Genomic DNA, 14,305 nt, shown 5'->3' with positions numbered 1-14,305 from the left:
CCCGCACCCTCCAACCCCGCCCCAGCGGGGTCGGGCGAAGCCGAGCGGGCCTGGGGAACGGGCCGGGCCGCAGGCGGGGCTGTTCCCGCCTCCTGAGGGGCGGAGGCGGAGCCTGGCGGCGGGACGGCCCGCTCAGTCCGGCCGCCGGCTGCGGGAGCGACTCGGGCCCGCGGAGGTGCCGCGTGCGGGCCGGGTCGGGCCCGCTGGGGTGACAGCGGCCTCCCCCCCGCCGCCGCCGCTGCGCTTCATCCCTCTGTGCCGCCATCACGTAGGTGCGGGGCGGTGGGTGGGGAGCGGGCGGGAAGGCGAGGGCTGGGTTGCGATGAGGCGGCACCGCGGACCCCCTGTCTGCGGGGGAAGTACCGGAGGTGTTCCGGCGCCAAGCGTGAGAGCTGAGGTGAAGCCTGAGCGGGCGGAGAGAGGGAAGCGCCGCGGGTCGGTGAGCGCCTCATCCCCGGGAGGCGGCCTGAGGCGGAGCAGAGACCCGTGGCGGGCGCCTTGGCCCGGGGCTGGCTCGGTCCTTCCCGAGCCGGGTGGAATCGAGTGGAATGCCCGAGGACAGGCGGCTGCCGGGTGTCGGCCACCGCGCCGGTGGCGGCCGGGTAAGCAGAGGGGAAAATCGTAGGCGCGGAAGCGAATTCTGGTTATTGAGAACTCTGGTGCAGCTCCCGGCGCGCAGGGGCGGGCGGTGGTTACCTGGGGTGCTCGTTTTTCCCTTTTTTTAAGGAAAGAAGGGAACGCGCCCCGGGCTCCGGGAAGCCGAGTTGGTCCCCGTATCAGCCCGTTTGTACGTGTTTGTTTGCTTAAAACTTGAGGTGCTTTCGCAGCCCCGGGAAGCTGCGCGGGAAGGGCGCTGAACTATTCCCGGAACGGAGGGGACGTGTCAATGCGGGCTCGGCCTGACCCGCACGGTTCGGCTGGACGGGACCACGGGTTTGATGTGACAAACTCATCCCGGTGCGGCTCCGGGAAAGCGTGAAGCGGCGGTGTTTGTGCCGGTGCCGCACCGGCGCGTTTTCTGGTGGGACCAGGTTGCTTGCGGGCGGAGGCTGCGGGGTTCGGTGCTGTTGTTCTGCCGGGTTCCGGTCCCTTCCGCCGGACGGAGGCGGTGCCATCACCGGAGGAGCCTGGGCCGGGAGCCTGAATCCCTCCGTGGCCGCCGTTTCGTTGCCCTGTAATTAACAGGCGGGGTTAACTAACTGTGCGCTGGCTCTGGGGGCGGTCGCACCGGGGGGCGGGGGCGGTGGTGCCCGCACGTGACCGGGACCGCGCGTTACATCACGGCAGCTCCGCCGCCGTGACCCGACGGGACCAGCACCGGGCCGGGCCGCCCCTCCCACCGGCGGCTCGGGCACCTGCGCAACGAGGGGCAGCGGCAGCCGCTGCTGCTGCGCATCGCCGGGGAACCGCGGGCCGCGCCGGTAACTTTCCTCCCGGGCTCTGGCCGCGGGGCGGCTGCCTCCTCCTCCTCCTCGTTCCCTTCCTCCTCCTCCTCCCGCTTTTCGCCGCCCTGCCTGTCCGTGACCCGCGGCGGGGACGCGTTCTCCTGGCCCCGGTTCTTCGACCCCTCGGCCTGCACCGGCCCGAGCCGTGGCAGCGCTTAATGCGATCCGGTGCTTGTGTTGGTGCTGCCGGTCCAGTCCCGGCCCGAAGCCGCCGGGGGTGAGCAAGAGCCGGGTGCTGCCGGTCGGACAGCGCTTTGCAGGCCGGGCTGGTCGGGGCTGCGCAGTCGCGGCTTTGCGGAGGTTCCCCCCGCTCCGGAGTGGGCAGGACGGACCTGGAGAGTTTTGGGAGCCTGGGAGGCGTTTCAGGAGGGGTTATCAGTCACTCGTTGTTGTTACCGTACATCCAGAGGGGCTGGATCTCTGTCTGCTGCCTCCAAGATGCTGTTAAGTGCAGCATGGGGATGTTTAGTTGCTTCGTGGCAACTTGTTAGCTTTCCTTTTCCTTCTCAGCTCTGTTTTCTCTGTCTCATTCACCTGTTGCATCCTGTGAGCCCAGCTGGGATGCAGACTTCCCTGCACAGCTGTCAGTTTGTGTGGTGCTGTGAAAAGGTAATGCTCACACCGGTGGTGACTTCATGGTGCCATTGCACTGCTGCTCCTTGTGCTAAGGGCCACAGGTCTGTCACAACAGGTATTTCATCATGGGACATAAACTCTGGATCATTGGTGAAAGAGAAATGTTTCAGCTCCTGAAATGTCACCCCCATCCTTTCTTTTTTCCTGTAGGCACAGCTGGGCCCTTCACTGCAAGGCTTTTTTGAGGGAGTCTCCAACACTTTTCTGACCAACCATTTGGATTGCTTTGTGTCAGCTGGTTTCTGCCTGTGGCTGCAGGTTGTGTTTGTCTGTAGGGAAGAGTCCTCTCAGCTCTGCTGTGTGTTCTAAAGGCCATGGCATATCTGCTGTTTCTCAGGTGTTGGGGAGAAAGATTATAGTTGACAGAATTAAAAAGAAAAGCTATCTTTACTAATTCTAGTGAGTGGTGGGCTTGGTCTGTGGAATAAGCTTCTTCATCAAGACATAACCCTCTTGCTGAAGTAGAAACATATAAAAGTCCTGTCTTCTAATTAGGAAAGCAAATGCAGATGTTTGAAAATTTCAGCCAGGTGTTGCAGAGCTCAGCATTTCTTTCCTCTGGGCTGTGCAAAGAGGATGTTGGATGAGGTGTATGTGCCAGGACCAGATGGAGTTTGGCCTTGCTGCACTTCTCTCTTATCACAGCTGCTGCACATTTGCCAGAAGGTTGCTGCCACAGGACTTGCTAGGGCAGGCTGACCCTGGCTTCCTGGGGCAACTCCTCTTTAAAATCTAGCACTGAGTTCAGTGATACTTCTTTCTCATGCCTATGCATCCCTCTTCATACAGGAGGGCCAGCTTTTGCAGGAGGAAAGCAGGGGTGAAAATAATTAATAACCTCTTCCCCCCCAAGCCCCCCAGATGAAAGTGGGGAGGGAATAAACTCAGCCTCAGGTTGGAGAGAACGTGGGTTATTGCAGAGCTGCGCAGGAGTTTGGTAACTGCTGAGGGAAGCCTGCAGCTACTTGTGAAGGGAAGCAAGAAGTACTGTAGCAGGGACTATATATATAAATTGCCTAAGCTAAAAAAAAAAAAAAAAAAAAAAAATGGGAAACTTCATCACAGAATTAGTGCATGCTGGCTGTGTGCCTTGGGGTAGTGTCCTCAGTTGTTTCCAGTTACTGGTGCTGCAGCTCTCTGTGCCTTGTCAGCATGTTTCTTTTACCAGCTGGCTCTGCAGTGGGAAGGCAGACAGAGGCTGTGCAGAGGAACAGGCATGCAGCCCTACAAATAGGGAGTGTAAGTTTGCTGCCTTATCCTGATCTCACACCTGCAGGAAGAGTTGTGTTTCCAGTACCTTAAAGTGCATTTGATTGCTGTGACTTTTTTTTTCCAAGAAAGATGCTTTTTCTAGGATCACAACTCAAAGCACTCCTGTGGTAAACAGGACAATTTTTTTGCCGTTGTTAAATGTTTGATCCAGTGGTGATGGTCTCAGACCTCAAAATCGTGTCTCTTTCAGTCAGATCTGTCCTGTGATTGTGTGGCTATTGACACTGATAGTTTTATGGATTGAATTTAAGGTCTTTTAACTGTTTTTCAGAAGTCATGTTTCCATCTGCCCAAGGAGGAGTTAGAATATAGTGTGCTGTGTCTGGAGTGCATTCAAGGATGATCCTGCTTTCTGCTTTGGAGGCAGCTGCTGTGAAAGTCTTGCTACAGTTGTGTGGGTCTTTGCCTATTAGATAGAAAAGCTCATCAGATTGTCTCTATCTTTCCCCCCACCCCCAAAGTAATAAGGTTGACAGATCTGAATATCTTGAAGAAAAATAGATGTTTCAGAGGTGAAATCTGTCAGTTTTCATCCCTCCCAGGGGCTGGGAGGTTGAACTAGGTGATCCTTAAGGTCCTTTCTATCCCAGTCCATTCTATGATTCAAAGATAAAATTCAGAAATACCTTGTTTCATAATTTCTTCTGGTTTGTAGTAGGACATATTACCTCGTTTTCCTCACAGCTTAATAATATAGGAAGGCAGAATCACATTCTCGTGACTATGGAAACTGTCTTGGTGGGAAGGAACTTCATCTAAAGAAAGGATTCAAGGGAATGCTTTCTGCTGGCAGGTTTGGGTCTGCATTGAGGCTGCCAACAGGTTGAACTTGGTCATTAGGTCATAAGCCTGATAATACACCAGTACAAATTTAATTTTGCTGTTTTGCTGCTGTTGCTGCAGCTCAAAGCTGTATTGCAGTCAGTTTGGGTTTGAGATGTGTATAATATTGTTAAATTAGATGAAACTGTCAGTGTTCTGGCAGATGTTAAAGATTTCTCTACTAGAAGTGGCATGATGGGTTACTGTAGTGTTCTGTATGGTTTTTGTTCTGTGACAATGTACTTTTTTTTTTTTTTTTCTTTTTTTGTAGCATAGACAAGTTCCTTTCTTGTGTCCACTAAAAAGGAGACACCCCTGGAGCCAGTGCAGCTTGGGCTTTTAGATCTGGAGATCTCAAAACCAGCTTTCTTGTAAAGCAGAATTACTTGCTTTATTGAGGGTCAAAAAGAAAATATTAAGGTGAGATACTCAATTTCAGTATAATTTCATAAACTGCTTTGAAATATACACTGCCAAGCTTTTAATTATCTTATATGAGGAGGGCAAAGTAATGGAAGGGGAAAAAAATGTTTGTTTAGTGGGAAGTTGATGAAGAAATGAAGAGAACAATGTTAGAGAATGAGAAATCTGATTCTTTTGTTCTGAAAAAACCAGAAGTAGTGTCTGTGGGATTAAGTAGGAGAAGTACCTGGTGGGATGTGAGGACTGAAGCAGTTTAAAAGCCATGCTGCAGAGTCAGGTTGTATTCTTTGTGCACAGAAACTTCTCTGGGGCGTAAATGAAAGATGTTAGGTGAGTATCAGAGTGATTGCTAAAGCAGATGAGTGATAAGAGAGGAGGTGTCTCCTGACATGTAAGGCTTTCTAGTTTGTTTTAATATTTTTTAAAAATACTGGCAAGTGTCCTTGTAACATTTCTTTAGGTGAAGGCATGGAAGTTGTATCCTGTCCCCTCCCCAGGGAAGCTGTTCCTAGCACAGCTCTGGAACAAACAAGGTTAATGGGTTTAAATCCAGGCTTCCCACTTGCTGGTTTAGATAACCACTGAAGTCCATGATTTAAATTTAGCTCATTTAAGCTTTGTTTTGCATTTGATACTTTCTGAAAAGGAAGATTCATTTTAATAGTAACCTATTCTAATCTATTACTGCTGCTTGCTAAATAGGATGGTAGAGTGTATCTACTTACACCCATTTATGCTCTTGTATGACAATAAGTGTTTACATAAGGAAACTGTCCTTTGTTTTTCCTGGGTGAATAATTTCTTTCCTCATGACTGGTTCAAAACATGATTTGAATAAAAAGATCAAATTAAAGATGAAGTCCTTTTACATAATTAGACTGTAATCACCCTGGATACATAAGAGAAAATACTCTTGCTGGACTGTGTGCTATTAAAACAAAGTTAATTTATCAGGGTGGTGTTATCTATACTTGGCAAACTGAGCCAGTTGATTTTGGTCATCGTGCCCTTCCAGATCTTAGCACAAGTGTAACTCATCCTCCCCTGTCTTGTTTTTTTGTTTGTTTGTTTTGTGAAGAGATTGGAAAAGAGAAACAGCTCCACCCATTTTATGCTGCCTTGCCCAACTTTGAGTCAACTGAACTGATTTAAGTGAATTGAAGAAACTAGAATCTTACTGTCCTCTTTCCAGACAGATTTGTTTGGAGTTTCAGTGGATTCTGGTTCTTCTGACTTTGTGACTATAGAGTTTAGGAATTATGCTCTGTTAAGCATTCTTCAGCAACCATGTGCTGCTGGGGTAGGGCGTGTGTTGTTTGTCTACATGACTGTTTTAGGCTTTATCATGAACTGTCATCAACTTAAATAAATTTAATGAGCACGAGACAGAAAAAAATGTGTGTGAAACCCACTTAAAGGAGAAATGTATGAATTCAAATAGTCTATTGAGGACCCTTATGAAGTGAGGGCAGAGAGGGAGACTTCTGCAACAGCTTCATGCTGTATCTCTGTTGTTATGGATAGAAATACAGAAATGTGCCAGCCCCTACAGGATTCCAGCATGCCATGCCAGGGAGTTTTCCTGGATGTTTTTACACAATCAGCCTGTCAGCCAGGCGTGTGTTGTGGCTGCTTGAGCACCTACCAGCAGGAGCCCAGGAACAACCTTGGACATTTGCTGGAATGGCACTTTCCTTGACATGCAGACACACACACACAGTCCCATGGCCAGCCCTCCTTGCCAGCATGCTTTGGCTTGAATGAGATGTATTCTGCTGCCAGGACCAGGCAACTTCACCCAGCTGGGTGCTCTGAGAGTAGAAGCTGTCACCTTGCCTTCAGAGACCAGCTTTGTGATTCTGGTCTTCTGATTGATCACGTCCCAGCCTTGGCTGTTGTCTGTAGGAAAGAAATCATATTCTAGTTCCTGTGAGAGGGCCAGGAAGACATTGATAGGGGAGTTTCTGTGTTTACAGCTGGTGAGGGGTCAGATTCTTGGGCATCTGCTGGTCTGGTTTAGGAAGCACTAGGGCTAGGGTTTAAGTTCCATGTTGCGTGTGTACAGGCAAAGTTGCACTGCTGGACCTTTAAGGAAGGTATCAGATTCCCTTACTTAGCAAAGGAAGAGGGAGCTTTGTTGTAAGGAGTGTTTTAAAATGTAAACCAGCAGTAAACATAGGTTGTATAACATGGCTTCTGTTATCAGGCATGTCTGAAAGGACTTAATCTTCTGGGTTGTATGGGATTGGAGGAAAATTTTCCCTTGGTCATTGGAAAGCTCCTGAGTTGCTGTTTGCTGTCTTAGAAGTAGAACAAAAGCGGAGGAAGCAGAAGCCTTTGCCTGAAGAGCACGTGGATTTTCACCCTGTCACCTGCACTTTGAGTGCATTTTCTATCAGGCTGAAGCAGGCACAGAGAGCTGAAGAAAAAAGAGCAAGAAGAGACTGCAGACTTTGTCCTCCCTTCTTTCAGTATCATCATGAACTGGTGAGAGTGATCATCTTGAACTTGATCATCTACTCCCTGATACTTGCTCTGGGTGGTGCCTTCAGTGGTGTCCCAGAATCAGTGGGCCACCCCCACCCTTCTCTGCCTTGTAGATACAAGGATCAAAATAAAACATCCATCCACCTGCTGGCTGAGTCCCATTGCCCACTCCCACGCACTCCTACACCTGCTCATGTTTTGCAGCACTCCTCTTGGGCTTGCAATTACTTCTGAGAAGGCAGGTGATAAAAGCTGGCAGGTTGGTGTTTGCTGGCTTGCCTCATGCTGGAACATCCTTGTTCAGAACCTCTGGCTCCTGGCTTGTCCCTGGGTTGTGGGCCACAGCTGCTTTCTGCTCCAGCAAGGTTTTGCTGGAGCTGGGAACGTGGCAGGGTCCTTGCAGCATGTTGTTTGTCACAAACCCTGACAATCTGATGATGGTCATGCTCTTTTGCTTTCTTCTTTTGGAGCCCATGTGCAGACTTTCAGTCAGTTCTGGGCTATGTTCTTTGAGTGATGGAAAAGGATTTGTCTGATAGCACCTCCAGTCTCTGTGTGTCTTGTAAGGCCTCCTCTGGTTTCCCATCTGATGGGTGTGCCATGAGTGCAGCCCTTTCACTGGCTGGTGTTTGAGTGGGGGACAGTGTCTGGCTCTGGACTGTTTTCCAGCTGAGTATTTGTGGTGATGTCAGGCAGTCTGAGAAGGGAACATGACTTGGCAGGACAAAGTCTGCAGAAAGTTCAGCTCCACATTTGGCCAAGAGCCTCGGAGGGTCTGAGCTCTACAGACATTTTGCTGCACAGCCTGTCACACGCCCTCTCACATGCTCCCTTCCTGTCATACGTATCCTCTTTCTGTCATTTTCAGACCCTTAACCCTTAACTTCCACCCTTCTGCGTTTATAAAAACAAAAAAAAAATTGCTCCTCCTTATTTTGCTGTTACTGTACCTTGTCAGTGTTAAGCTGCAGTGACCCTCAAAGCAGGAATTGACCATACAGGCCCAGAGCCAGAATAATAAAGTCAAAAGCAGGGCAAGTTTACTTTGCAGCAGAGCTCTCAGTAGTCCTTTATTCTGACCTGCACCCCTGTGCCAGTCATCACTGTGTCTCTTGGCAGCTCTTCAGATCTCTCTTCTTGCTCTGCTGCAGTTTTCTGGCAGATCTGGATATGTACATCTGCTGCAGGGTGGGAACCCCTGCCTCTCTTCTCCCATTCTTCTAAGAGCAGTGTTGGCAAAACCTGACCAAATAATACCCCTGGATAATGAGTTGAGAATAGACTGCCCATGGAGCTTACTTTGAAGCAATCTGAAACTCCAGTATCCCTCTGATGTGTTCTTTATATGGGTGTTTCTGCAGCACTGTCATTTCTTTCTGACCTCTGTGCTACATCTAGGGATGATAATTCAATGAACGGGAATATACTTTTTCCCTACTGCCCTTAAGGGAATCTTAATGAGTTTCCTGCCTGTTTTGCAATCCAGTGCTGTGTTTCTGTTTTGAGTCAGGAGTATTTGTTTTGACTGATGCTTTTAGCTGGGATGGTGCTTGGATACTGAGTGATATATAGATACTTTATAAGAGGGATTTTTCCCAGAAACAGTCCTGTTGCAGTTATGGTGATGTGCAGCAATGCTGATAAAAGTATTCTTGGTGTGTGGGGGAAAAAGGAGTAAATCAAAGAAAAATGAACAAACAAATGTACACCCTCTCCACCCTCCTTTATTCTGTTCATTCCTCTTATTTTTTATGTTCTTTTATTTTGTTGCTACTCGAGGATGGAGAAGACCAGTTTCAAATAAGTGGTCTGGACAAGGATCTAGGAGTTGAGGGCTTTTAAGTTCTCTTCCTGGCTTTGTTGTGATACATCCTACAGCTTTACTTGTTCTTGGTCATACAGCCTACCTGGAGAAATATTGCAGCTGCTTCTTACTGCCATGAGTATTTTAGTGGTAGTTCAGTGCTGACAAGGGGCTGGGCTGTGTTCCTGCTCAGGGGAGGCAACAGCAGTTGGGATATTGCTGTTAGAGATGTGCTGAGACAGCTTGGGGAGCTAAGCAGATTTCCCTGTCATGGTGCCAGCTGATAAAGACACTTGGCTAGAATAGACATGGGTGATGAAATGTTTTTCCCTGGCTGCACAGTTCAGTGGAGATTTTTAAGGAAACAGTCAGGTAAGCAGCATATTGTGTAGAATTTATCATTATCATTAACATTTTCTACATGCATAAGAAAGGCCTGCAGTGCTCTCTTTTATGGATGATCTAGTTTTTTTTCTTGCTGCTTATGGGCTAGATTTAACTGTTTTCTGTGGAATCTGTACTGATTGTACAGATTCTGTATAGATTCTGAATCTTATTTTGGATATTAATTTTTTTTATTATTTTCCTTTTTTTTTTTTTTTTTTTTTTTAAGAGTCCTGATCTCTTGTTTCAGTTTGCAGCAGCTGTCATTTGGGTGACATTTGAAGTCTGCCATGAGTCAGACATCTATTCCCTGAAGCAGGGCTGTAACATCTGTGGGCCTGAGGGTCCCTAAAGGAGGAATGGAGGACCCAAGGCAGAGTTTTCTTCTGTAAGGTGGCACCCCTGTGAAAGACCACAATCACTGAAGAGAGAAGCTTCTCCCAAGTTTTCTTTTGTTCTTTACATCCATGGAAGCCCCACTTTAAAAAAAACAAACAAACCAAAAAACAGCTCTAATCAGTAGAGCAATAACTTCAGGCAGTTACTGCATTGCCTCTGACCTGGTTGACACTGTGTATTTCCTGTCTCTTTTAAACCCTGTTTTCTGGGAAGACTGAGGATTCTCTGGGTTTTGCTTCAAAGAGTAGCTGCCTGTTATGTTTTGTGTGGCTGTGTGTAGTTGTGAAGAGCAACAGATTAATGCCTGAGTGGAGCTAGAGAAGGAATCAATGAAGAAGCAGACTCTGGGGGCATGTTTACCAGGCTGCCATGGTAAGGAAGCAAAGAAAGTGGGATCAGGTCTTGTTTTCAGCCTTCAGGTGGGACATGATGAGCTGTCAGTGGATGTGGGATGTGTCACTGCATGGTCAACAGCAGGAACAGTGAGCTGCAAACATCTCAACTTTAATTTTCCAAGGCAGTTAGCAGGTTGCTTTGTAGTAGAGAGTTTTCTAGGTTGCTTGAGCAGTTTTCACATTTGATTATATTTTTGTGTGTGTATTTTAGAAGTGTGCAAGAATGACACCATTAGTCAATATAAGGGGCCCTAGAAAGAATCAAAAACCACAACATGCAAACCAAAACCACACTTGCAGAGGTGCATCCAAATGTGCACAGGGCAAAAAAGACTTATGGGTAGGGTAGCTCAGTTTGCTTGGGTACTGGCAAAATACTGCTGTTGCCATTGTAACAGGAGTTTCCATAGGAAGAGTTTGCTGTTCTCACTGATGCTGACAAGCATATTTTGTAGTCAAGGCTCCAGGTTGGATCTCCTCCCTTCCCCTTCTTCCCAAGGAGTGGCAGAGAGCTGCCCTTTGCTCCTCTCTTTACAGGGCTGCTTTGCTGGGAGGAGCACAGACGGGATTTTTCCTGCTGGAAGCCCATGTCAAAGCTGCTGTTGTGCTTCCTGACATCTGAAGGTTGGTGTTGATAGCAGTGTGGAGCTGTGGATGAGCTGGATTTGCAGCCAGACGTGGGGGATTATTGCAGTTCAGCTGCAAACACCAAGTTCTGCTCACATTTCATCCCTCTGGGTGCTGCAGAAACTGGTGCTGCTCCAAAGTGGTTCTGCTGGATCTGCTCCCCCTGCTGCTACTCTGACATCTTCCTTGCTGTATCCCAGTGCATGCCTTGAGTTTTTGCCACTCCTGAGGTGGTTATGCTCAAGTTTAGAAGCTGGAAAACTGAGGTAACAGTAGAAAGCCTCAAAGGGGCAGAAGGAACGAGAGGTTTGTTACCCATACCTGGTTTGTTTGCAGAGTTCAGTGGAACTCATGTCAGTGGCCTTGAAAGGAATTTGGTGGTGGCCACATCACTCCTGATATCACTGGTTATTCATTTGCAGTTCATTAAATAGGAAAAAGTCTGCCCTCTCTTACCACCCTCTCTTCATTCTCTCTTTCTCCCCCTCTCCTCCCTCCCTCTTCTCCCTTTGTCAGAGGCACAGATACTTCACACAAACAGGAAGGGAGGCCGGAGCAGCTCTGTGCACAGTGTGCATGAACTCCTGTAACCTCAGCTGCTGTCTCCTTTCAGTTGCAGGACCAAGGGCATCTGGGAGAGGGAGAGAGGCAGGGGGGAAGCAGAAAGGCACAGCCCATTTCAGGATCTTGCCCATCCTGAAAGCAGTCACATGTAGACTCTATTTTCCTCTTGCTTCTTGTGTTGACATGGCAGGCTTTGATCAGGCAGAAACCAAGAGCTGAAGAAAAAGGGAAAAATAAAACCTAAGCCGTTGACAGGCAAGCAGTAATGGGAGGCAGGTGAGGGGTGGGAACATCTGCTGCTGGATGAGGCTTGAGAACAGAAGGATGGATTTACTGCAAAACAGTTGCTTTTGGGTGAGGAGTTTTAGCAGAGCTGGAAGGTTCTTGGGTGGGACTGGACTCAGTGAATTCACTTTTACAGTTTGGGGAGATTCACAGGCTTGTAGGAAAGAAATAAATCTTGTGCTCTGAAGGTAGACAAGGTGTGAATTTTGTCATTTTGTCTTTTTGTTGTTGTTTGTTCGTGGAGCAAAGCAAAAGTACTTGGGGCTGTTTCTCCACAGAATTACTGCTTTCTGTTTAGCAGTATCATTGTGCCTTATGATCCTAATTCACTTTGCTCACTCACTTGGTTCAGTGCATTGTTTCAGTCTTATATTCCTTTTTGCCTGAGGTGTAGGGTGGAACTGGCTTGGAACTTCTCTTGCTGCCTGTGTTTATTTATAATATATTCTGTGGATTGAGAGCATTTAAGTTGTATAAGATTCATATGCAGAAACATCTGGAGACCTCTTAGCAGTTTGGTTGTAATGTAAAGTCTAATTTTGGAAGGAAAGTTATAGAGACTGCCCTCTGGTGTTTTTCTGTAATAGTCCCAATTTCCCTTTCTGAGTTTTCCTTCTATTCCTTTCAGACTTTTTTTCAGAGTCACACCTTTCATCTTGCTCTGTACCATCCTTATGCCTTCCTCCATCTCTTCCCAGTACTTCCCAGTCCCCCAAGTGACACACAATTGTCCAGTCTCTTTGGCTTATAGTCACTTTTGCTGCTGTTCCCTGAACTTTGCCATAGCATCCATACCTGACCTGTGTAGGGGATGGGATGCTGTGTGTTGAGGCCAAATCAAAGTCTTCACTGGGTGCTGCAGTGAGAATCCAGTTGAGCTCAGGGATGCACCAGGTCAGAGGGTGAAACATTCATGGGCAAAGGCCATGCCAGAAGTCAGCAAACATGGGTAGTAAAAGAGTTGATCAGCAGCAGGAGTGAAAGCCAAAGTAAGAGGAGGGAGGGGGCCTCTAAAACTCAGAGCTAGAGAGGCAGAGATGGGAATAAGACCCTTAACTGGGTGACGAGATCAGGATGCAGCTGCCCATCCATGAGGAGCAGGCTGTGTGGCCAGGAGTGACTGGTAGGGACTCTCATGTGTTGTTGGCAGAGGTGGTAACAATTTGCACAATTACAATTTGCACGTTTGGGCAGCTGCTCATGGTCAGCTGAGGCTGAGTTTGACAGCAAATGAAAGCAGTCAGGAGGCTGTAGCACTTTTTTTATCAGCTTGGGACAGTGGCTTTCAGAGTCCTTCTGGTGTGTAGCTGTCTTTATGCTTTTGACAGATCAAAATGGATAATGCAATTGCAAACCCTGTCCCTGCAGCTCTCTGTACAGAGGGATTTACAGCAGGGGAACAGAGCTACTCTGACTTCCCTGGGAGTTAAGGAATTGTTCTTTCATTCTTTGTAATAGTGTTCAGAATTGCTCTGAATGCCATCCTGCTGTCCTGCTTTGCATGCCTTGCATTTTCCTGGTTTGTCCTCCCCACTGACAATCTGATTATCTTTCCTTGTGAGTTTTAACAGTTCTCACATGTAATATTCCTAAATTGTCAAAGTGCCAGGCATGCATAGTATTCTTTTTTTCACTGAAAGATGCAAGTGTCTCTCTCAACTTTTTCCTAATTTTGAAACCTCTTAGATGTGTACTTTTGCCCTCCTTACAAACCTCCTATCTGCTCCAGCATTTCTTGAGAAATGTGATGGTGCAGAGTGAATGAAGATGAATGAGCCAACATGAACTGGGAAGTACCTTTGTTTCTCTGACAGCTGCAGGTACCAAGTTCCTTGAGAAGGTTTGTGAAATTACTCTGCTGTACCAGAGACACTGTAGGGAGAACATAAGGTCAGCAAATACTGGTTACTTCTAGTGAAAGGGTAGGAAGAGTGGTGTCTCTGAAAGGACTTGCTTCTGTGCTGGTGAATCAGAGTCCTGTGGAATCTCAGTCCAACATTTTTGGTTTTATTTTCTTGGCCATTTAGAGTTGCAGCCAGCTTTTGATAACCCAAATAGCATCACCACAGAGCACGTTTACATTTAGATTTCAGTAGAGATCCTCAGGTATTTTTGTGAACCCAGTTCTGAGAGGTTCAGATTGGGTGCTGGCCCTGTACTGCAGGTCAGAACATGCTTAGGAGCCAGGATGCCAGATTAGATCCCTGCTTTAGGTACCTCTGAAAGATAGCCCTTCCCATCAGATATATTTGGTCTCCAGCAGCCTCCTCACAGTTCTGTTGACACACAGCTCTGTGACACACCAACACAGTCATGTAGCTCATATGGATACTAATGTAAAGTCTCTTCTCTTGATGCTGACACGCTGCAGAGTCCACACTTGTGATTCATTACAGGACTGGAACATAAGCAAGTGTTTTCCCTTGGCAGGAGGCTGTAGGATTTTGTAATTTGCAGGACCAGACTCTGACCAGTAAGTCCTGTTTTGAAAGATCCCAGAGACTTGCTCAGACTTCCTAAAAAGATATCGCTTCCTCTGAACACCCAGAATGTGGGGGCAGAGGGCTTGTTGTCTATTCCTGAACTCTGCAGTACAGTTTCTTTAGAGAAGTTTTTGTGTCTGATCCTGTTCCTGATCCTTAAACTTCTCACAGAAAGCACCAAACCAGGAATACCAAGGAGAGGACAGACCAGTCTAGCAGAAGTGCCACAGGAACTGCATCTGGCTCAAGTTTCTTTATGTCTTGTGCTGCCCAATGCTT

At 47.6% G+C, this 14,305-nt stretch overlaps 1 protein-coding gene across 8 annotated transcripts in view; it reads left to right on the top strand.

Moving 5' to 3' along the window:
- NR1H3 (nuclear receptor subfamily 1 group H member 3) overlaps positions 1-14,305 on the top strand; it is a 30,290-nt gene that overhangs the window by 721 nt on the left and 15,264 nt on the right. The window contains exons 1-2 of one of the 8 annotated variants that reach the window (XM_030452651.1): positions 150-268; positions 10,605-10,691. The exons of 1 other annotated variant lie outside the window; for it this stretch is intronic. The gene's annotated coding sequence lies outside the window, so the exon portion shown is untranslated. Of the gene's footprint in view, positions 1-95; positions 273-501; positions 603-1,310; positions 1,422-1,545; positions 1,663-4,473; positions 4,596-10,604; positions 10,692-14,305 lie in introns of those variants that run through there. 6 more of the 8 variants (XM_030452658.1, XM_030452652.1, XM_030452655.1 and 3 more) reach the window with 6 other exon arrangements.

This window comes from Calypte anna, chromosome 5A (assembly GCF_003957555.1).
Source record: "Calypte anna isolate BGI_N300 chromosome 5A, bCalAnn1_v1.p, whole genome shotgun sequence".
NCBI lineage: Eukaryota > Metazoa > Chordata > Aves > Apodiformes > Trochilidae > Calypte > Calypte anna.
This window is presented reverse-complemented; position numbering and strand designations above follow the sequence as displayed.